Below are 25,117 nucleotides of genomic sequence, written 5' to 3'. Positions count from 1 at the left end.
CCTACCCCCGAGGCACAGTGAAGCTACTGTACTACACCTCTTTGGAAATGCAACTACTGGAGTGTGTCCCGCTCTGGACGCCAGTGGCCTCATAGCCTTCCATCCTTGAGGTTTCACTATAGCAGAACCACCTCTGCCTGGTGTCCCAAAATCCCCAAGCTAAGCTGTGAGGTAGCGATAGACCCTACCCTGTGGGGCCAAGCATCCCTGGAACCACTCCACTCCCAGTTGCAGCTGTGCCCCACCTCCCTAGGGGGCTGAGCTGGAGCTGATCATTGCCTCCTGGGGAAATGGTGCCTTGATGGAGCTGCTGTATCTGGCCCTCCCAGTCACTGCTACCTCCTGCACGTCAGGACCCAGGCTAAAGCTACACAATCCCTCCCAAAGAAATGGTGCCATGGTGGAGCTGTACCATCTACTTTTCTCAATCCTTGCTATGCCCTGTCTCTAGGGGCCTGTGCTGAAGCTTCACTCTGCCTCCTGAAAATATGGTTATTTGACAAAGTTGCTCCATATAATCCTCTCAGCCACCATTCATGCCTAATTTGAAGCAATATTCTGGCTCTCAAGAAACTGGGCCTTGGCAACCCAGAGCAGTCATGCATCCCTTGGCACCCAGAGAAGACATGATGCCCAGTCATGAGCTGAAGTGGTACATCACATCATTAGTTACCAAAGGATTAGTGCCTGGACTGAGCTGAGGAGTTGTACCTCCCAGGATTAAGTTGATGTGGTACCCCACATCCCAGAAAACCAGAACACCGACTAAGCTAAAATGCCCTCCTGTACAGGCCAAATAGTGTTAGTACTCTGTTTCTCTGGAGCTGCACTGGCTTCCTAGAGTCTGAGATGCTGAACACCATTCTTCCCAGGGAGTAAAATCATAGCTGTGATGCTTCTTGTCTCCTCCCATCCCCTTGCCCCTGCTCCAACATGGTTCAAGCAACAGCTGCACTCCACATGGTGATCTTGCGCCACTGCACCTGGACTTACAGAGTCTGGGACACTGCCGAGTCCCACTATCACAGGATCCAGGGTCTACTACATGGGAGCCTGGTTATCCATGGGGATAACCCTTGGACCTGAGTTGCTACTGAACCCTATTGGCTCTGGTTCCAAAACTGTGCTCCCTGGGCACAAACCTCCAGAGTACCTCTTCTTCCCCAGAGCTGGGCCCTGGCTCCCAGTGGCAAAGTCAAAAGCTATAATCTATACTCCTGGACCTAAGCTACTAGGAGGTGCCTCAGAGTCACAGACCCCAGCTTTTGTGGGCAATCTATATCCAACTTTGCCTCAGAGGGTGAACTTGCACCACAAGACACAGGTATCACAATAGGTTCACAAGACCTTGAGCCTAAGACCCTGGCTCCACAGCCAATCAGAGCACCTACATTCTAGAACCTAATGCCACTGCAATTACTTGTAGGCCATGTCAATCCCAACACCAAGAAGGATCAGCTCAACTAAATATTCCTATTTTGGATAAATTGAGAATAAGAGAAACCCAAAACTGATTGTCACCAAGGACCCTAAAAACCTTACCACCACCATTGTTGCCACAAACTTCTACAGCCTAGGCCACTAAGGTACCTAAAGTCTTTGCTGATGTTGGTCACAACTTAAGAAACTGCATGGAGGCTATACCACTGTATCTACTTGAAATGAGTCACCATACCCTTTCCAACCAGCACACCAAGACTGATCTAAAAGTGAAAGTCTTTCTCTATGAAAGCCTGTCTGTGAAGTTTTGAAGAGATGATTATTCAAACTGATATGCAGACATCAAGGTAGTGACATGAAAAAGCAAGGAAATATGACAACACCAAGAGAACACAATAACCCTCCAGTAATAGGCCACAAAGAAAAGGAAATTATGACTTAACAGAAAAGGAATTCAAAATAATAATCTTAAGGAATCTCAGTGAGATACAAGAGAATACAGAAGGATACTTCAACAAAATCTGAAGAAATGAGAAATTTAACAAAGACAGATGTCATAAAAAAGAACTAAACATAAATATTGAAGCTAATTCAACAAATAAAGTAAAAAAATACAGTAGAGAGCTTCAACAGCAGAACAGGTCAAGCAGAAGAAAAAATCTCTGAACTGAAATATAGGTCATTTGAAATTACTTAGAGGACCAAAAGATTGAAAAAGAGTGAAGACAGCCTACAGAACTTATGGGATACCATTAAATGCACAAACATTTGCATTATAGGATTTTGAGACGTAGAAGAGGCCAAGATAAGGACAGAAAGCTTATTATAATAATTGCTGAAAACTCCCCAAGTGTGGGAAGACATATGGACATCCAGATATGTGAAGTTCGAAAGTCCCATATAGTTTCAACCAAAGAGGTCTTTGCTGAGACGCATTATAATTAAACTGTCAAAAGTTAAAGTCCAAGAGAGATTTTTAAAAACAGCATGAGAAAAGTGTCAAGACACATGTAAAGGAATTAACATTAGACTATTAGTAATTAACTGAACAGAAATCCTAAAGGCCAGGAGAGAATGGGATGATATTTAAAGTGCTGAAAAATAAAAACATGTGTGTCAAGAATTCTATAGCTACCAAACCTGTCCCTCAGAAGTGAAAGATAAAATTTTCCTCAAACATGTAAAAGATGAGGGAGTTCACCACCGCTAGATCAGCACTACAAGAAATGATTCAGGGAGTTCTTATAGTAGAAACAAAAGAATGTTAATTAAATACGAAAACATAATATATAAAATTCACTGGAAAAAGTAAATATGTGGTCAAATTGAGAATACCCCAAGGCTGTTATGGTACTATATAAATCATATATATATGTATACATATATATACACACACACATATATATACACATATATACACACACACTATTATGATGAAAAGTCAAAACAGTCAAAAATAGCAATAGCTACAATAACTTGTTTTAAAATACACAATATAAAAAGATATAAATTGTGATATCAAAAATATAAAATGTAGGGGGAGAGGTAAAAGTCTAGAGTTTTTTATGTACCTGAAGTTAAAATGTTATCGGCAGAGAATAGTCTATTTTAACTTTAAGATGTTTTATTTAAGCCTCATGGAAACCACAAAACACAAATATATAGCAGATGCACAAATGTTTAAAAAAAGAATTAAAACTTACACTAAAGAAAATTACAAAAATAAGAGTGGGGAAAAAGGATCTACAAAACAACTAGAAAGCAACTAACAAAATGGCGGTAGTAAGTCCTTATCTGTCAATAATTACTTTTAATGTAAATGGATTAAATTCTCCAATCAAAAAATATAGAATGGGTAATTTAATTAAAAGGAAAAGCAACCAGATCAAAATCTGTGTTGCCTATAGGAGATCTACTTTAACCTATGTACATATAGGCTGAAAATAAAGGAATGGAAGAAGATATTCCATGCAAATGATAAGACATCACAAGTGGCTATACTTATATCAGAAACAACAGATTTCAGGTTGAAAACAATCACAAGAGACAAAGAAGAACTTTAATAATAAATGGCACAATTTACCAAGAGGATATAACAATTATATACGCACCTAACATCAGAATGCCTAAATATATATGTAGCAAATACTAAGGGGAATAAAGAGAGAAACAGCTAACAGTAATATTAAAGGCCTTCAATACTCCACTCTCAACAGTGGTCAGAACAACCAGACAGAGAAGTAATGAGGAAATACTGCAATTCAACTGCATTGGAGACAAAATGGGCCTAACAGGTATGTGAAAAACTTCTTACTTAATAGCTGCAGAATACACATTCTTCTCCCATGCACATGAAACATTCTCTAAGATAGTGCATATGTTAGGCCAAAACAAGACTTAACAAATTTAAAACAAGTTGAAATCATGTCAGGTATTATTTCTGACCACAATGGTATGAAACTAGACATCGATGACAGGAGAAACTTCAGAAACCATACCAATACACAGAAAATCAACAACATACTCTTGAACAATGAATGCATCATAAATAAATTAAAAGTGAAATCAGAATATTTCAAGAGACAAATGAAAATGGAAAGATAATATACCAAAACTTACAGGAAACATCAAAAGCAGGATTCAGAGGAAAGTTTATAGTGACAAACGCCTACATTAAAAAAAAAATAGAAATATCTTAAATAAACAACCTAACGTTGCAACTTAAGGAATTAGAAAAACAAAAATAAATTAAACCCAAAGTTAGTAGAAGAAACTGAATAATAAAGATCAGAACAGTAATAAATAAAATAGAGACTTAAAAAATACAAAAGATAGAGAAAACAGCTTTTTTTCTGTAATGATAAATCTGACAAAACATTAGCTAGAAAAACGAATAAGACAGAAAACTCAAATAAATAAAATAAAAAGTAAAAAAGGAGACCACAAAAGTGATACCACAGAAATACAAATGGTCATACAAGACTACTATGAACAATTATATACCAAAAAATTGGAAAATCTAGGACAATTATATACCAACAATTTGGAAAACCTATCAAGAATGAATCATGAAGGAATAAAAAAAATCTAAACATAGGGGCTCACACTTGTAATTATAGTACTTTGGGAGGCCGAAGTGGGAGAATCGCTTGAGCCCAAGAGTTTGACACCAGCCTGGGCAACATGGCAAGACCCCTTTTCTAAAAAAAAAATAATAAAGAAATTTAGCTGGGTGTGATGACTTGTACCTGTGGTCCCAGCTACTTAGGAGGTTGAGGCAGGAGGACTGATTCAGCCTGGGAAGTTCAGGGTCCAGTAAGCAGAGATCATGCCACCACACTCTAGCCTAGGTGACAGAGTGAGACTCTATCTCAAATAATAATAATAATTATAATAATAATAAATCAAAATAGACCTATAATGAATAACAAGATTAAAATAATAATACAATCCTCACATCAAAGAAAAGCCTAGGACCTGAAGTTTTTCACTGGTGAAATCTACCAAGCATTTTTTTTTTTTTTTAAAATCAAACTCTTCTCAAACTTTTTCAGAAAATTAAAGAGGAGGAAATTCTTCCACAGTCATTCTATGAAACCAGAATTAACCTGATACCAAAACAAGATGAAGACACAACCACAACAAAAAATTACTGGCCAATATTCCTGATAAGTACATATGCAAAAATCCTCAACAGAATATTAGCAAAACAAATACAGCAGCATATTAAAGGATTATTCACCATGATCAAGTGGGTTTCATTCTAGTGATATAAGCATGAATTAATATATGCAAATCAATAAAGGTAATTCTTCACATTGACAGAATAAATGACAAAAACCATATGATAATTTCAATAGATGAAAAAAAAGCATTTGACAAAATTAAACATCCCTTCCCAATCAAAACTCTCAACAAATTAGGCATCAAAGGTATATAACTCAACACAGTCAAAAACGTATATGACAAACCCACAGCTAACATCACACTAAATGAGGAAAGAAAGCTTTTCCATTAAGATATGAAACAAGACAGATATCCCCACCTTCTCCATTCCTATTGATTACAGGACTGGAAGTCCTAGCCAGATGATTTAAATAAATTAAAAAAATAAAAAGCATCCAAATAGGAAAGGAGATGGTTCACTGTCCCGGTTTGCAAATGACATGATCTTACGTATAGAAAACCCCAAAAACCCTATTAAAAAAACTGTTAGAACTAATTAACAAGTTCAGTAAAGTTGCAGGATACAGATTCAACATACAAAAAGCAATAGTGTTGCTATATGCTAACAATTAACTATCTAAAAATATTTTTAAATCTCATTTACAGTAGCTAGAAATAGTAAGTAACATAGGAATAAATTTAACCATGAAGGAAAAGAGCTACACACTGAAGACTATAAAACTCTGATGAAAGAAATTCAAGAGGTTACAAATAAATGGAAAAATACCGCACGTTCATGGATTGGAAGAATTTATGTTGTTAAAATATCTATACTACCCAAGGTGATCCATAGATTCAATGTAGTCACTATGGAAATAGCAAAACTACCTTCAAAGACATAGAAAAAATTCCTAAAAATCACATGGAACTACTAAAAATCCTAAACAGCTAAAGCAATCTTGAGCAAAATGAACAAGCTGCAGTCATCATAATTCCTGACTTTAGAATATACTACAAAGCTATAGGCATGGTACTGGCATTAAAACAAAAAAACAAAAAAACAAAAAAAAAAAAACAGATGGACCAATGGAGAATGTCCATTTTCACACTGCTATAATGATACTACCTAAGACTGGGTAATTTATAAACAAAAGAGGTTTAATTGACTCACAGTTCTGCATGGCTGGAAAGACTCAGGAAACTAACAATCATGGCAGAAGGCAAAGGGGAAGCGAGGCATGTCTTACATGGTGGCAGGAGAGCAGGATACAGAGCAGGCAAAGGGGAAGTACCACACTTTTAAACCATTAGATAGAGTGAGAACTCACTCACTGTCATGAGAATAGAATGGGGGAAACCACTCCCATAATCTAATCACCCCCCATCGGGTCCCTCCCCCAACATGTGGGGATTACAATTTGAAATGAGATTTGGGTGGGGACCAAGAGCCAAACTATATCAGAGAAGAATATCAAGCACAGAAATAAATCCACACATGTATAGCCAACTGATTTTTGATAAACAGGCCAAAAACACACATTGGGGAAAAGGCAGTCTTTTCAATAAACAATACTGGGATATTTGGATATTCGCATGCAGAAGAATAAAACTAGACTTCTATCTCTCATTATATACAGAAACTAATAAAAATGAATGTAAAGTTCGAAACTATGAAACTACCAGAAGAAAACAGGAGTCATTTGTCTCAGCAAGGATTTTTTGGATAAAACCTCAAAAGCACAGGCAACAAAAGCAAAAATAGACAAATGGGATTAAAAGCTTCTATTCAGCAAATGAAACAATAGAATGAATAGACAACTTATAGAATGGGAAAAAATATTTGTGAACTGTTCACCTGACAAAGGATTAATATCCAGAATATATGAGAAACTCAGACAATTCAACAGCAAAAATCAAACAAATATTCCAATTACAAAATTGGTAAATGGTCTGTATAGTTATTTTTCAAAAGAAGACATATAAATGGCCAACTGTATGTGAAGAAATGTTTAATATAACTAATCATCAGAGAAAGCAAATCAAAACCATAATAAGATAGCACCTTACTCCAGTTACAATGGCTATTATCAAAAAGACAACAGGTAACAAGTGTTGGTGAGGTTGTTGAGAAAAGAGTCCTTTACTCTCTTTGGGAATGTAAATTAGCACAACCATTAGGGAAAACAGTAAGGAGGCTTCTCAAATAAATATAAACAGAACTACTATATGATCTAGCAATCCCTATATATCCAAAGAAAAGGAAATCAGTATGTTGAAGAAATATTTGCACTCCCAAGAAAAAATGCAGCACTATTCACAGTAGCTAACATATCTAATCAACTTTAGCATTCTTTGAATCAATGGGTAAAGAAAATGTGATATATATACAACATGGTATACAATTCAGCCAAAAATAAATAAATAAATAGATAATAAAATAAAATAAAATCTTGTCTTTTTTGGGACAATATAGATAAAGTTGGAGGGCATTATGTTAGGTGAAATAAGCCAGACACAGAGAGACAAATCCTGCATGATCTCACTTATAAGTGGAATCTAAAACGAGTTTATCTCATGGAGGCGAGAGCATAAAAGTGGTTACCATAGGCTGAGGAGGATAGTGGTAGGAGTGGTGGGGGAGAGGTGGTTTAACAGTTACAATTTTACAGTTAAGAGGGATAAATTTTTATGTTCTGTTGCACAGTATGGTGAGTATAGTTAAAAATGATTTATTATATGTTCCACAATATCTAGAAGAAAGCATTCTGAATGTTCTCACCATAAAAAAATAGTAAGTGTTTGAGGTAATGGATTTCTTTAACTACACTGATTTATTTCATCATTACACAATATATGCATATATCAAACTTCTTATCTCATAAATATACACGTGCCAACTAAAAATAAAATAAAACTTAGAAGTAGCATTGCCAATGTAAATATAAGGGCATGTCTAATCAGAATTACAAAATTAGAAGTAATGTTGAGAAAACTACAGGTTGTTTACTTGTAGGTAGTGTAGATGTTCTGGTTGAATTGCTAATATAACAAATAATATAAAATAATATAAAATAATTTTTTATTTATTATAAAATATTTTTTATTTATTATAAAATAATAAAATAATATAAAAAATTAAAAATATATATAAAAATATAACAAATAAAGTGAACAATTTAAAAATAAGTAATTTAAAAACTGACAAGGTTTAGAACTAAACATATGACCAACTTAATTAAAACATTTGTTTTACAGCACATGAAAAATGCAACAATTATTTGAGAGCAGTCAAGTCCTGCGCCATTCTGACAAAGTAGAAAGAGGCCTGAATTTAAATCCAAAGATTTTCATTCTTGTCTGGGCAGATATAATAGTTACTACCTTTATAAATTGAGAAAGTCATTGGTCATTTAATTTCTTAATGCTCTGTTGTTTTTCTTCATCTATAATCTGAATATATTACCTTCCAGAGTATCAACATCTAAAATACACATAAAAAGCAGCATGATACAGTGACACATGGTTGAAAGATGTTAACTGCCATAAAGTGGGACGTTTTTACAGGACATCTGTGATTCACAGAATTATCTGCATTAGAAGAAAATTCTTCCTTATGGCTCAGACTCATTTAATTTTTCTTTCATTTTTGGAGGTAGAAAGTGCTTTCCTTTTGGAAATATTTCCCCCAAACTGGAGAACATCTCATCATGTTTCCTATGTTTTATTTCATGAAGGTGCTATAAACCCTCTTCATTAAATGTTGGAGATTCACCTGTTTAGATCCTTAGGAAAGAAGAAATTATGTTTGAGGATGTCTTCAGGGCTAACTGCCCACTGTAGGCTCCGAAATGTTTGGTGGCATCTCCCCAACACCTTCAAGACTAAGTTCTTAAAACACACACTACTCAAGCACAGTCTACAGAACTTTCTGTTTGATGTTGTCCAACATTTAAGCAAGCTGATCTCCTGAAGATCCTGAAGATACAGAGGTTATCCTTCTCTATGGATTGAATCAGCTCCAACTGTGATGAGCTATTCTCTAGCTCATACCCTTTCAGTATTATTCAAATATTTGCCTGCTCACTCTGGGGTCCCTTCCTTAAACTTTGAATTTCATGATATTCATTCTCTTCTCTTACTGTAACCTATAGACCTTTGGGTGTTTTCTTATTTCTTGGCTGCAGGCTTTTCACCTGGTACCAGATCTTTTTGTTTAATTTTGTTTTTGCTACCACAATTCTTCTAATGTTGACTAACATTTACCACACATTCCGTAATGATGACTTATTTGGGAATTTAAATTATAAGCTCATTCTGTTTAGGTCTCCATGCCTATATCTTATATGCAAGTATAAAAGAAAATATGGAAGATAAAAGTAAACACCCCCCCACGCCCATTGCCCCAGCTATTCATCATGCATTGAATACACCTTTCTGCCAAGCACTCTGCTAGGCAAAGGAGATTTTAAAGCTGAATTCCTAACAAATGAAGGTGCTGGAATATACTTCCAGTTTTTACCTACCTTCTACGCACTATTGACTTCAAAACTCAAATCTCTAAGTCTAACCACAAGCTCAAAGTCTAGTTAATGCATCTAACTTCTTACTGGCTTCCATTTCAAATCCAACATACCCCAAATTACTCTAATCATTTCTTTCATGCTTTAACAACTCTGTGCCCTACTTCTAAAGTTCTCTCTTCATTAAAGTCAGAATAATGTGTGAGATGGTCATACAGAGACTTCTTAGCTAAAACCAGTGTGGTAAAGGTTGTTGTAGAATATATCATGGATATTTCTTTTTTGGTTCACCAACATCATCCCCTTCTTTTGAGAGACTTCATATTGTTTTCTCTATATGAATGTGTTCTATGGAGGGTTGTCAAGTGGGATACTTTTGTTTTCAGGGCTAGGGATGTGAGACAGGCTGGACAAATCACTGTACCCCCTTTCGCCTGGACACATATTGGTCATGCATTGGGTATAGGAGTTAACCTGTATCTGGCAAGGTAGAAGTCTTTTTCCTTTCTCATCATAAGACTGTGAGGATGAAAATGGAATGAACTAACTCTATCTACTGCTTTCAATCCTAGAGACATATGATCTAACAGAACAAATCCATGTACAAAGACAAAGGCAGGGAAAGAAGCAAAAGGTAAAAAGACTTCAAAAGAAAGAGAGATAGCGTACTGATAATGCTTGTAACAGTTTAGTACATCCATCAGTAGACCAAAATCATTTTTAACAAATTTATGGTTTTGCCACAATGAATTCCATTTTATTGTTGTTGTTGTTGGGGATTTCGAGTTGTGTTCTGGGCATTTGCCACTAAAATGTGCAAGTACATGTAAAGATGCTAAATATCTTTTTAGTTTAAAATCTAGTCATATTGATTGGTGGGGGGGACAGGTAAAAGGACTGATATATTGATGACACAGAATAATACATCCAAATAATAAAATATTAAGTTGCTAACATATGGAAAAATAAAAATATTGAGTGGGGGTTGGGGGAAGACACAAAAGAAATATAAGAGGAGAACGAGAATGAGTAAGAAAAAGGAGAGAACATATATTACCATATGCAAAGAACATGGCAAACAGCCTAAATTTTGCAACACATGAGAAATACAAACAAACAAAAATTTGAGATAAAAGTATCAGAACTATTTGCAGACGGAGTTAGTAATAACATTCTACAAATAATAAGGACCATGAGAAAAGACAATGACAACTCAGGATAGAATTGTATGGTACCAGTAGTACATGCAACAGTGAAGATATACAAATCTAACAGAAAGATTAATCTATTCATACCCCAAACAGAAACTATAGTTTTATTATTTATGAGTTATATTTTATAAAGTATACAATTTATAATTTGCTGCTATATTTATGCCTGAATCATCTCTAGAGCAACTTGCATATAATCTTATTACAGTGTATAAATGCAATCATTGTCAACAAATTGTTAGGTTGCTTCAGTAAAGTTATGGGTTAAAGATCCCTAGCTGGTATTGATACATACATATGCTGGTGTTGATATATAGATATGCTGGTAATTAGTGGTCTATATCTATTATCAACACAATTCTGATATCCAGAATTCAGCAACTCCTACAAAATTATTTGTAAAAATTATTTCTATTGATTGAGTTTTATATCATTGCACCATGACACAACAAGTTAGGTCAACTAGTTATCATTAGTCGTCTTGCTTTTTCATTGACCAAGTTCAACGGCTTTTGATTTTAAAATATGTTTCTAGTCCTCTTCCTTTTTCCTTGCCCAAGTTCAGCAGTTTTTTTTTTTTTTTTTTTTTTTTTTTTTTGATGTTTTTAGTCGCTCCGACTCTCTCCCTGTTAAAACATCTAACTTCCTGCTGGTTTCCATTTCAATCCAAACATACCTAAAATTACTCTTATCATTTCTTTCATGTTTTAACAACTCAGTGCCCTGCTTCTAAAGTTCTCTCTTCATTAATGTCAGAAAAATGTGCGAGATAGTCACACAGAGACTTCTTAGCCAAAACCAGTGAGGTAAAGTTTGTTGTAGGATATCGTGGATATTTCTTTTTAGATTCACCAACATCATCCCCTTCTTTTGAGAGACTTCATATTTTTGAACTCTGATGTTTATGCCAAAGTCTTCATAGATTCTCTTCCTCACGTTCAATGCATATTCGATGTTGCAAGTCCATGTTGCCATCAGAGAGTCCTATCAAAGTGAAATTGTGCTAATTTCATACTTTTATTTAAACTCTCTATAAAATATACCCTACTTTCTACAGAACAAAGACCAAGCTCCTTTCCATGTGCAGAATTTTGCTCATGAGATGGTGCATTTCAAATACTTTCACATTATTTGTTTCCACTCCCAAATTTTTAAATTGTGCTTCTTCCGATATTCTGAACAACTTAGAGTTTCCTCAAAGGTCCATATCGATTTGTACACCCATACTTTCCAGATGGATCTTCCTACGTAGTATCTCTACTTTTGTTTTTCTTTCCTCCACAAGTTGATTGCCTGCTACATAAAGCCTCCCTGGTTTTTGTTTGAACTCTCCTTCCCCACCTGTCTTCCCAACTCCCTAGACCTCTCAGTGCTGTATTGGAATTATCTATTCATTTCTGTAGCACATCTGCAATCTAAGTGTTCAAAATAACATTCAACATTCTGTATCATGCATATATAATTTCAAATATGTTCGATTGTGAGCTTCTTATTGTATTTCCAATGCCTAAAACAAAACCTGACACACAGAGGTTCACAATAGTTGTCTAATTTAATTAAACAAATTTAGTAATCTACTGGCTATTATTATTACAATTTTCTAACAGGAATATCCAGTTAAACTTATTATTACATGTCTAAGAAGTTAGACACTTCTAAACAACCATTGCATGAATTTTCTCCTTACAATGTCAGTTCATCTGCTATCCAATTATCACCCTGTTCAGTTGCACACACCTGGAGTTAATTTGGTCTTGGATAACTGTGGCAAATTTAAACTCTTTTCTATGGCACATTACAAACAATTGAGGAAATTACAGTGTGTTCTCAATACTTGTTATTTTATGGAGAGTTTCTGAAAAAGCTGACAATTTGGAGCCTATGATTCTCTGGTGAGAGTTCAACCATGATATCAGCAAAGATTGTAGGAATTTTATGTTTCATATGCACTGATCTTAAAAATAACATGTTAAAATGCAATATTACCACCAGTGTTCTTGTTAAGCACTGATGTTTCTCAAAGTGCAATCATTGGAACACTTAAATCTGATTCACAAAGATTGCCTGGTTAAAAATGTAGATTCCTGCATCCTATGGAGACTTACTCATGCTCTGTCATTAAGGAATCTGGAAGTCTGCTTTTTAAAACAACCACAATTATTCCAAGTAATTGTGATGCATATTAAATAACTTCTGCTTTAGAGAAAGTAGAGTGATGATAAAACATGAGAGCTGTTGTGGAGACATGGATAGCTCCTCCTTCTGCAGGTGGACCCACCGGGAGATGGACTCCCCCTCTTCCCCCATCCTTGACATTATTTAAACTCTCCAACTCTAAGCCTGTTCCACAGAAGGCACTTAATAATTAAGAGATGCAGTTATTTCTTTTTTATTATGGTGAAGTCAGTTCTAAGAAAACTTCACCTAGAGTCCAAATAATACTTTCTTCCTTTATTGAGTTGCCAATTTTAAAGAAAATATGATATTTTAATTCTACACATGATATTTTTATGTATCTAACATAATATAAAGAATATGATATTGGGTAGATATAAATGATTCCATGTAACATTTTGTTGTTGCTGTTGGATAAATCAATATGGCTAATTTCAAAGAGGCAAAGATGTTTCATCCTGGCTACTCCAGTTAAAGAACAGTGACCTTGGCCACACTGCATTATTTCTCTAAGTGTTGCTTTTGGTATCTCTGAAATAATAATATACATGTGACAATATATAAATTACTACAATAAAAGAGCTTCTAGTCTTTCTTTTATCCACCAAAAATTATTCTGGCTGGAATCACTTTAAGTATTTCTCTTCCCTTGATCTTTAATTTTCATTAACTAGAAAACTACTTCTTGTGTATTTGTGAAGCTTGATCAGACTAAAAGGGGAGTGAAAAGATTGAGAAATGAAAAAGAGCTGGACAACCCTTTCAGAGATAAGCAAGGGTGTAATTTGAAAAGAGATGTTTCGGGGGAAGCACATAGATGATTTAAGAAAGAAAATAGTAAGATTTAAAAAACTATTACTTGCAGATTATGTATTTCCTTCATAATTTCCAAGAGCTGAAAGTAAACATTCAGAATATTTTAACATTTCTCTCATTACATGACATATTTTCATTTAACTGTAATGACGTTCTGTGATTTAAACATGTGGGTCACAGTTTTACACATTTCATTTACCCCTTGGTTAAAATCTGATGAGAAATAGAGGAAACAATGTGTGAAAGCCTTCAGCACTTTGTCCTGCACAAGCCCAAGTTAAAAAGAATGCTATCTATTACATTTTATTTTTCTTTGATTTTTTTTTCTCTTTTGTAATCGTGTTTCAAGTATAGGCCTCCTATATTTTTCCCACAACATTAAAAGAATAGGAATTTTGTTGCTGTTTTATTTTACAACTTATTGGTTTCACTTCAATGAACATAACTCGCAACCTAAAACTGTGTGTGATTATCTTCTCCTTTCAGCCAGTGTTTGTGAATATTTTCTTGGGAATCGTTCACCTATGAAAGCCCGCCCTGCCTCACTCTAATCTCCTGTTCATGCTGCCACTTAACCACTTGTGTGGAGGCACAGACCTGAAATTTAATTTTGACATTTCTTTGTGCACGCACACTAAAAAGGTATTGTTTTTACTAGTCTGTTTCACTCCTTTGCTTTCTACTGAGACAAGAAATTGACAAATTTTACTCATTTTGTTTTGATTTGCAAGATTTGTTTTTCCTTAATCAATAAATTGTATTAAAAACTTGTTTTGACAAATGGTATAGGCATTGGTTGTTTTCTACATAACTTTTCTTGTAAAGCATTATGGAGTCTCTTCTTCAGGTAAAATAAACATTTATTATATTTGTTAAATGTATCTTTAAGTTTGCTGGAGCGTGGTAATTGGTTTTTAAACTCTTTATCATGAAAGCAGGCAAAAAAATAAAAATAAATTAAGAGCATCAATTCCAAGAGGATTTTCAGAGCAGAGTTCAAAATCTCTTAGGAATATGTCATTGTATATTTTGGCATCTAATATTTATGTAACAAGAATATTTTGCACTTGAACTATATTTTAAGAGAGATGCTTAAAGGGAGTTTTATCTCTAATACATTTACTTATTGAATGATTATATTTTTAAGGTTTTTTTTTTTAATTTAAGAATACTGAGGGAGTCTCCCATGTTTAAAAAAATAATCACTCCAGATAAACGAAGAAGAATGCCTAAAGTACCACTCTGCATTTCTGATTTGTTGAAAATATTTGGAGTGGTGCCTTATAAGTCTTGCTGCTCCAAAACTCTTTATTTCCACTGAAACAGAAACTTCCTCAGCTTTTCTGTATCTGATAATTGAGTAATTGTGATGTCCTTCTTCAGGGACTGAATTAACATATGTCTCAAGTTATAACCCATTCAACTTCATCTCTTTAGCTCCTTGAAAGTGACATCATGAGGATGAATAATGTGTGTGACACTAACGTTCCTTCCCAGAGCTTTCACCAACAGCCAGGTCTCATCTGAGAGCTTGCTTCACTCTCTGTTAACATGCTTTATGTGCCAGGAAGCATATTAAACACTGTCAAATGTTATCCTGGCTAAGCAGATACAGCTTCTGTGTATCACAGTGGCTGCCATTCCGGCTTTCTATCCAGGGAGACTTAGTTTTGGACTCCAGTTCCCTGATTTCGTAAGTGACCTGTAACTAATGGCCTGAAATTCCCCATGCTCCCATTTTCTGAATTTTATCAGGCAGAAGACAATAGTACTTCCCTCTAGGGGGTGCTGAGATAATTAAGAAAATATTACCTACATATTCTCCAAATGGAGAGCCGAAAACACTCAATGATAGGAGTAATTATTACTAACATTAGAGCTCACCTCTTATATTTACTCTCACTCTACCTTTAACGGGTGTTTCCAAATGTAATCCAATTTGACATTCATAAGCCTCGTACCAAAGCCCTATTTCCCTCTCTCTTAGTCTCCATATCTTTAACAGCAAAGTAATTGTTTAGAGTCACCAAGAATCATCTTCAATTATTGCTGAAAATTATCTTGGATTATTTCCTGGTAGCTGAAGTCATTTCCAAGATCATTAGGATAATCGAGTTAGGCTAGAAGTTGAAGAACCTGACTTGGTTTTTTAAAATTTTTATTATTTACTTGGTTGTGCTCATGTCCTGTGATGATGTAATTTTTACTCTCCTCCCTGGTCAAGGGCATTTCTTAGTGGTTTACTTCTTTGTATTTGATTTTTAAGCTATAACATAGAGCATCTGCTAAATACTAGAAATCCTCTTTCAAGAAACTTTTTTAGAAACATCATATTCACTTCATCATCTCCTCTTAACTTCTTCACCTACTCAAATTCTATAAAAGTTATAAGTATTTTCTAGAGCTAGAGAAACCAGTGAGCTTATTGCTCCACTATTTCCCACATTCGTATTTATAGATATCTGGTAGAGATCAGAATTTTATTTTTTTGAAACTAGAAAACTTTTAACTGGACACTTCTCATTTAGTTTCGGCCTTCTAAGAAGACTAGAATCTACCTTTGGGCCAGACTGTTTCTTAGTTTTGGAGAGCACTAATAGAATGACCTACTTTAGATATGCAGATATATGGTAAAGAAACTTCCCACTGATAAGAGGGCAAAATTTTATAAATGGACATTTTGGCAAAGATCTGCCCATGTCTTAGCTTATATTGACTGTTAAAATCAGATTAGATTTTACTTTTCTTTTATCTATCTCATCTAAAAGTTTGTAAAAGAGTAGAATACTTTTATGGCAGTAATATGGAGTCTATTGATGTGATTACCTATGCTGAATGCATGTAGAGTCTCTGATTGAGGCCAAAAGGTCAGAGGTTAACTGCAGTCCTGAAAACAAAAGTCACCATAATGATTGGGAAAATCGTATGTTAAAGCCAAGACTAGGCTACAGGAGAGTGATACTGTTTTAGGCCTAGAATGCAGTTAATTCCACAATGGGCATACCCTGGGCAAAATAGCTGCATGCAGGTGCGTGATGTAATAGAATTATAACAATAGAGTCATAACATTTAAGGCCCAGGCTGTATAATTTGTCATCCAATTTGACATCCAATGTCATCCACTTTAAAAATACAAATGGATGCTATTAATAATTTCACCCTAATATCAGGTGTGTAACCTGATATTCAACTGGATTATTGCTGAGAAGGGAGCATCTTCCTTTGCATCAGGAGGAGAAGCTCTAGCCTTGGAAAATTAGTAGAGACCTGCGCCGTAGACCAGGTAGTCCTTGGACAATAAAGAGTGGGTTGTTGCTGTCAGCACTTCACTCTCTGCAGAGGCAGCTGCAAAGAAGACTTTTTCATGACAGCTGCAAGGCACCTGGGAAAGAACCAGCCATTCTGCTCAATTGGCACACAGGGACTTGTTTCCTAATAATTTCAAAATAGCAAGTCAGAGTGACCTAATTTTGTAAATCTATACAGTTGAAGCCTAGGACTTAATGGGAGTATGTTGAAACCTGTATTTTCATTCCTGACAACATTCTATTCTTCAAAGCTCATATTTTACTTTTGTCCTAAAAGTCTCACAATTCCTGCTCTTTTCCATTTCTCTAAATCTTATTTGTTCTTCTGAACTCTCCCCTAGGAAGCTTAATGTATTGAGAGAGTACAAATTTTTTTTCTGTAAGTAATTATTTTATTTAATTGAATTGGATTAGTCCCCTGCTCAGTTATCTAATTATTAACTTAAGAGCTACTCATGAGCATTACTTGATCCAAAAAATTCACTTAATATTCATTCATTCATTAATCAAGATAATATGTGTATCAATAAACAAAATCATAAAAATAAAAACATAATCTTTAAAATATGAATATAACTATACTTCAAAACTTACCAAATAATAAAAATTAAATAATAATATATTAAATATATTCAATGCCCCATATAATAACTAAAGGTTGGTATTTAATCCAATCAGTGGAGGCAAAGCTAAAAAGTCCTTGATAAATTTTTAGTTAGTGCATGTTTGCACATATTGATAAAAATACATAGTCATAAATATTTTTCAATTTAAATTTAAACATTCACATTCTAAAATATCAAATCATTTTTGCATTTCTTCTTTGAAATACAGAATTTTAAAAATTTACATATATTTGCAAAATTTTTTAGTATGTTGTTTATTGTAATGAATATAAGTAAGGCAGATGTTATATAAAAGAAGTAAATTTTTAAACCAACCAAGGAAAAGCAAATAGGGTCTTTTAAATGGGTTTTAAAATTTTCTCCACTATGTATAATCACATTTATTTAATCTCAATTGTGCTACAAGTCTCTACGGTCCTGATCTGTTTGTTTACATAAAGTATATATTTGGTTTTGACCTGACCTCCCTAATACATTGTTAACTCTGAATAAAAGTTTGTCATCTGTGCTTTACAATGGAAATCATTGTAATCTATACAAAGTGAGCTTAATGAATTCTAGTAATTTCTCCACTTAATGACTGTGTTTCTACAATTATACTATTGTTCCAAACACATGGATACATTTTGATAAGAGAAGGACAGCTTGGAACATGGGCATACTTGTGTTAGGAGATTCTTGGTAAATGAAACAATCGTGGAAATGGGAATCTATGTCTTCATATAATATAGATAGATTCCTCCTATATGATTCGCTGTTCAAAGGAATGAAATGTGCAGTCTGGTAAGTCTAGAGATCTTTCTGTGAAGCTTACATCCGTAGATGTCATTCCGAAATATAACAATTTCTATACTGGACAAAAAATTATGGATTGAAGGTAGTACAGCAACATGAATGACACTTGGCTGAGAATCTACATATGTTATTCCACATGTGGATTCAGTAATCTCCATGATAACCTTATGGTTTCCTTTTTGTGTTTTTCCTCCTTCACAGATGAGGATATTGAGGCAGTAAGTTTATTCCAAGTTGGAAAAGAGCCCACAATTCTTCCATTGCACCTGCTGTTATGTTTTTTTAGAGGACCTGTTTCTGACAACCAGCATCTCCCCCTAAGAACTTTGAATCTTTCAGATACAAGATGGAGTGAGCAGTTCTGCATGTTCACAAATGAAAACTCTAAGTCTGTGATCCCATTGTGTCATTTGTAATTGTCTTAATAAGGGTCAGCATATATATATATTTTTCCTAAGTAGTAAGGACCAAGTAGTAAGCATTTTAGATTTTAGGAGTCGTACAGCTTCTCTCATAACTGCTCAACTTCTCCATTGCAGTGTGAAAGTAGCCATAGACAATATTGAAACAAATAAGCATGTCTGTGTTTCAATAAAACTTTATTTACAAAAAGAGGCAGCAGGCTGAACTTAGTCTAAAAGCCATAGTTTGCCAATCACTTATCTAAGGTTGTATTTGAAAGGCTCCTGATAACATTTATATTTTCCTTTATTGCCCAAAATATTTACCTGGAATTCCCTGATCCCGAAATAAAGGACAGCATGAGCAGGAACAGCCATAAAGCAGCGAAGCAAATTAAAGAATGCTCAGGCACTTGTCACTTGTCGGGGGCAGGAGGGGAAAATGTGTGACTGAGATTCTTTATCCAAATTCAGTATCAGAATCTCTCTTTCCTCCCAGGGGTGGGGGGTGGGGGAAAGGAATAGACTCAGGGAAGGGAGTGAACTCTGTGGAGCCTGTCTATTCAGGTACAGGGAAACTGGGGACATAGATTTATCAAAAATACCTGGAGAGTAAAATGGCTTTCTTCTATCCTCTCGTCCTTTCTATTACTTCCACTTATACAATGAGAATGGACATTTGCTGCTTCAAAACCCACAAAAGCCAGACTTTGTAATCACTCAATTACATGGAAACACATACAGTGTTTGCATCGTTTTCATGGATGATCATGAAGATCTATTTGCTTAAAGGCCGTGGAGCAGCTGAATATGTCATGGGCATCTCTGTATTCTCCAAGGAACCAAAGGGTTCGCGAGAATTCACAGTGAAAGTTACTCAAAAGGTTTTGATCAAAGGGAAAAATTACTGAAAGAGTTGTGTTTTCAACCAATTCTTATTATCTGGTTTATTTTAGAAGTTTAGTTTTCCTTGTATTCATTCTATCTATCTATCTATCTATCTATCTATCTATCTATCTATCTATCTATCTATCTATTATTTATTTATTTATTTTTTAGACGGAGTCTCGCTCTGTCGCCCAGGCTGGAGTCCAGGTGAACGATTTGGCTCACTGAAACCTCTACCTACCAGGTTCAAGCAATTCTCCTGCTTCAGCCTCACGACTAGCTGCGATTACAGGCACATGCCTCCATGCCTGGGTAATTTTTTGTATTTTAGTAGAGATGGGACTTCACCGTGTTGCCCAGGCTGGTCTGGAACTCCTGAGCTCAGACCATCCACCCGCCTCGGCCTCCCAAAGTGCTGGGATTACAGGCATGAGCCACCGCGCCTGGCCTTCTATTTATTTTTAAAGCTATACCACTGGTTCTTCAGGCATGGCTTCATAAGGTACTATTGGACATGTATTTATAAAAGTATAAATGTATTTGTTCCCAGCAGTAATTCCTTGATATTTAAAAATGTATTGAGAAATTTTTGGAAGTCTTTAATGATACAGATTATAGAGGGATCTAGTGTAGTTTTGTATATAGATTACTGTTTTTTTAATCTGTTAAAATGGCCCCCATTTTCCTTTCTTTCAGCCTCTTAAGCACTTTTTTAATGAATGAAGAAGGAAGAGAGGAAAGAAAGAAGGCGAAAGAAAGAGAAAAAAGAAAGAAAGAAGAAAGAAAAGGAAAGAGAGGAAGGAAGGAAGAGAGAGAGAGAGAAAGAAAGAAAGAAAGAAAGAACGAAAGAAAGAAAGGGAAAGAAAGAAAGAGGAAAGAAAGAAAGAAAAGAGGAAGGAAGAGAGAGATAAAGAAAGAAAGAAAGAGAAGAAAGAAGGAAGGAAGGAAGAAAGGAAGGAAGGAAGGATGAAAGAAATAAAGAAAGAAAGCAAGAAAGAAAGAAAGAGAAAGAGAAAGAAAAAGAAAAGAGGAAGGAAGGAAGGAAGGAAGGAAGGAAAATAAACAAAAAAAAGAGGTTGACTGATTTTACATAACATACCATCTTTGATCGCACTTTTTTTTTTGACTGTAGTTTTAAACCCAGGGTTTTAGATGGGTTCCGAAACTTTTATTCTTTAAATAAAGTAATGCCTCCTCTATTATTTTATATATGTTAAATTATTATTAGTTCCCATGTGCTTCTTTTTTGGTTCTATATGAGTACAGTTGTATACATAAGAAAAACATTCAGTTTTTTTATTTCTAGACAGCTATGAAGCAAAAGAGGAATTTTTAGGAATTGTCTCTGATCATGATCTTGTAGTGGATAAGAAAGATAGGTTTAAATATTTTCCTAGTTGCTCAAAAGGTTTTAATAAAAGGGAAAAATTAATGGGAGAGTTGTGTTTTCAACCACTTTGTATTATCTGGTTTATTTTCAAAGTTTAGTTTTCCTTGTACTCTATCTATCTATCTATCTATCTATCTATCTATCTATCTATCTATCTATCTATCTATCTATCATCTATCTATCATCTATCTATCTACCTATCATCTATCATCTATCTATCTATCTATCTATCTATCTATCTATCTATCTATCTATCTATCTATCTATCTATCTGTCATCTATGTATGTATCTATCTACCTATCATCTATCATCTATCTATCTAATCATCTATCTATCTTTCTATCATCTATCTATCTACCTTTCTATCACCTATTATCTATCTATCTATCTATCAATCTTCTATCATCTGTCTATCATCTCTCTACCGATCATCTTTCTACCTATCATCTATCTATCTATCATCTATCATCTATCTATCTATCTATCTATCTATCTATCTATCTATCTATCTATCTGTCTGTCTGTCTGTCTGTCTGTCTGTCTGTCTATCTATCTATCTATCTATCTATCTATCTATCTATCTATCTTTAAAGCTACACCATTGGTTCTTTGGGCATGGTTTTAAGAGGTACTATTTGAAGTGTATTTTTAAAAGTAAGTTGGCGTAGTCAACACAACACAAGAAAATTCCATTGCTCCAATACTACCAGTTATTTCCTAAACTTATATATGTCTACTCAGCAGAGAATTGTTTTTAAGGCCTTTAATATATCATTGGAAAATATAATTGCACAATTTCAATGCTCAACACTTTGTAAACAACATTTTTAATTATCATCTCATACTATTTATTATAGGTGGCTGAAAATATCATAAATTAATGTGAATCTTTCCAAACTGTCTCATGTTATTTCAAAATTCAATAGCCTTGAATACTTGGTTAGTTAAATCTAAAAAAAAATTCTGTATAAACTTTCCATTCCTTATTACAGTAAATTACTCTTCACGATAGTAAAAGTAATTCTTACAATTTAATGAAAGAATGAGGTTTTCAGTACATTTTTAGAGAGGTTTATGCCAAACAATTTTTCTTATCCAGTGCCTAAGAGATTTCTTATCTTCTACTATTTAGATAAGAAAATATATATGTATACTATAGAGATTATATTCATCAGGAAGATAATTTGTGGAAACCAATATCACTGAGGGCCAGGAATAGACTTGGGACGTTTATTCATATATTCAGTGTCATCCCTTATATTTATACTTCTAAGTACAAGATTCAGAATGAAAAAGGATATGAGCTCTAGAAGGATATGATTTTGTGTTTATTACAAACAGAAAAGAGGAACAAAGAATGAGTTCAGGTCCTTGGCAGGGCCATGGATGAAGCTGGAAACCATCATCCTCAGCAAACTAACACAGGAACAGAAAACTAAACACCACATGTTCTCACTCATAAGTGAGAATTGAACAATAAGAACACATGGATACAGGGAGGGGAACATCACACACCGGGGCCTGTTGAGGGGTGGAGGGCAAGGGGAGAGAGAGCATTAGGACAAATACCTCATGCATGTGGGACTTAAAACCTAGATGATGGGTTGAAAGGTGCAGCAAACTACCATGGCACATGTATACCTATGTAACAAACCTGCACGTTCTGCACATGTATCCCAGAACTTAAAGTAAAATAAACAAATAAATAAATAAAATAAAATAAATAAAAACAATGAAAGAGAGAAAGAGAAGGAACTCTACTGACTAAGCAGTTCAGTAAGCTGGCAAAGGAAGATATTTAAACGGTTTCTAATATTACTAAGTCACAACACTATGTGGTGATGCTTCAGCAAGTCGACATACTATACAAGATTGGAACTCAAGTCACCATAGGTCCCTCATGTTACTGAGAGTTTTGTATAGAAAGCCCTGCAGGTTCTTTTTTTGAGACATATTTTTAATGTTTATATAGCAAACGACCTTGAAAAATTAAGACTGTGTATTTTTCCAAAGCAAAGGGCCACATGCTTCTACCCAGTAAAATAGAGATAATGTCGCTCTCCAAAACAAAGGACAAGAATTGCCAGGGCTCCTCTCCTGTAATGTAACCCACTACATGTACTGGCCTCCATGTAGACCTATCTATCTGCTTTGCCCCTATGTTACTTGACGGCAATGGGAACTGGGTCCATTTTAAGCACATTGTGCTATAGTAAAAAAATTTCCTTTCTCTGACCCCAACATCTCATGTCGTCTTTCAGCATTCATGAAATTGTAGAAGACAAATAGTTCTTGACGTTGACATACAACAACAAAATGTAACAGCACTCTTTAATAATGAGTATAAGTATGTACCAAAGGTCTCCTCTAAGGTGGTTACACTGATATATATTATGAAGGAAATTTCCTTATGAAACTTCTGTGGGAAATTCCAGAAGCAGAAATAATATCCTTCCCTAATAGTGATTTCATATATTATACAATGTATTGATTAAATGTCAGGGGCAATAAATTAGGTCTTGCCTCATGAACAATGAAACATATATAGTTAGCACCTTCTACAACAGTGGTTTTACTTTTTTCAGAGTCAGGAAAGAGGAATGTTTCTCTCATATACGAGTTATGTTTAAATTTTACCAAAAGAATTCATTCATATTCAAGTATAGGTTTGAGTGGTATAACCATGGCATATAGTTATGAATTCAAAGTTGTCAGAAGATGAGAATATTACATTTAAAATCCTTTTCATTCTGCTCACTCTTGTGCTCTCGATTTTTCTGCATTATCTGTGGTCTTTCTCAGGATTCTTCTCAAACCATCCCACTGGGGATCATCTCTTATCACCTGGTATAATATACAAGTTGTAGAATTTCAACAATATTAGCCCACAGAAGAGTACTGTCTTCCAAGAAATCCAACTAATATTCTAGAGAAAATATTTCTGACACATGCATGCACATATAAACACAGACATACACACACAACACATATTAATTGTACTGTGTGGTTGGTGAAAAATGCACCTAAAATATTTCTGCTGCCAATAAAACTTGTGTTATGTGACACTCTACATTCTTAGTCATATGGATTGACATGTGCGTAACTGCTTTCATGTGGCTAATGATTACAAGATCTAGAATTAGAATCAAAGCTTATCTTTGCTTTAAAGTAACTACAGGAAGGCAGACATCCATAAATAAGAAAGAGATGTGGTTAAAAGAAAAGGAAGGATTGAAAGATAAGTAGGCATAGGTTAGAACACCAGGAGGAGAGAAGAAAGAAGGAAGAAAAAAGAAAATAAACACAGTGCTCAAATCTTAATCTTCTTCGTTATTTTTGAAATACTGGTTTTAGTGATTCATATATTGATTTAAAGATAGTTGAACTTCATTCAAGGTCCCGTCAATTCAATTAAAGTAAACACATTGAACCTTTATGGCACAGCTATTATGAAATAACTAGCATATTATGAAACAGTTAGATGCAATAAAATTGTAAAGGAGAGAGAATTAGCATACAATGGACATGGACTATTTGCCAGGAATATTAGTATATTGTGTCATTTCTTTGCTCAAATTCAATTTTTAAGCTATTTTCCTCTTAAATGTATTGCTGTCTAATCATATTCCAAAATGACTATTTCAAAGATAGCCTCATGTATTGACAGGCTAAAAATTCAGGGATATGTTTAAGAATCAAGCTATGCACTTAGACAATAGGTTTACCTAAAAAGGCTTTCAAAAAGATCTGAAACTTTTCCTTCCACGGTTTTGCCACAGAAAAAGCAGGGGGCTAAAGATGATTTGTTGAGCAGCAAGGTCAAACTGTTTGGCAGCAGAATGGATCGGAAACAAAGCTTTGATTTAGGACACTTGAATAC

General features: G+C 34.6%; 1 protein-coding gene across 2 annotated transcripts in view; it reads right to left on the bottom strand.

The window, feature by feature from the left end:
* Positions 1–25,117, bottom strand: part of CDH12 (cadherin 12, type 2 (N-cadherin 2)) — an 831,087-nt gene that overhangs the window by 310,513 nt on the left and 495,457 nt on the right. The gene's annotated exons all lie outside the window — the stretch shown is intronic.

This window comes from Mandrillus leucophaeus, unplaced genomic scaffold (genome assembly GCF_000951045.1).
Source record: "Mandrillus leucophaeus isolate KB7577 unplaced genomic scaffold, Mleu.le_1.0 Scaffold606, whole genome shotgun sequence".
NCBI classification, from domain to species: domain Eukaryota; kingdom Metazoa; phylum Chordata; class Mammalia; order Primates; family Cercopithecidae; genus Mandrillus; species Mandrillus leucophaeus.
Note: the sequence above shows the minus strand (reverse complement) of the source record. Positions and strands in the feature narration are given on the sequence as shown.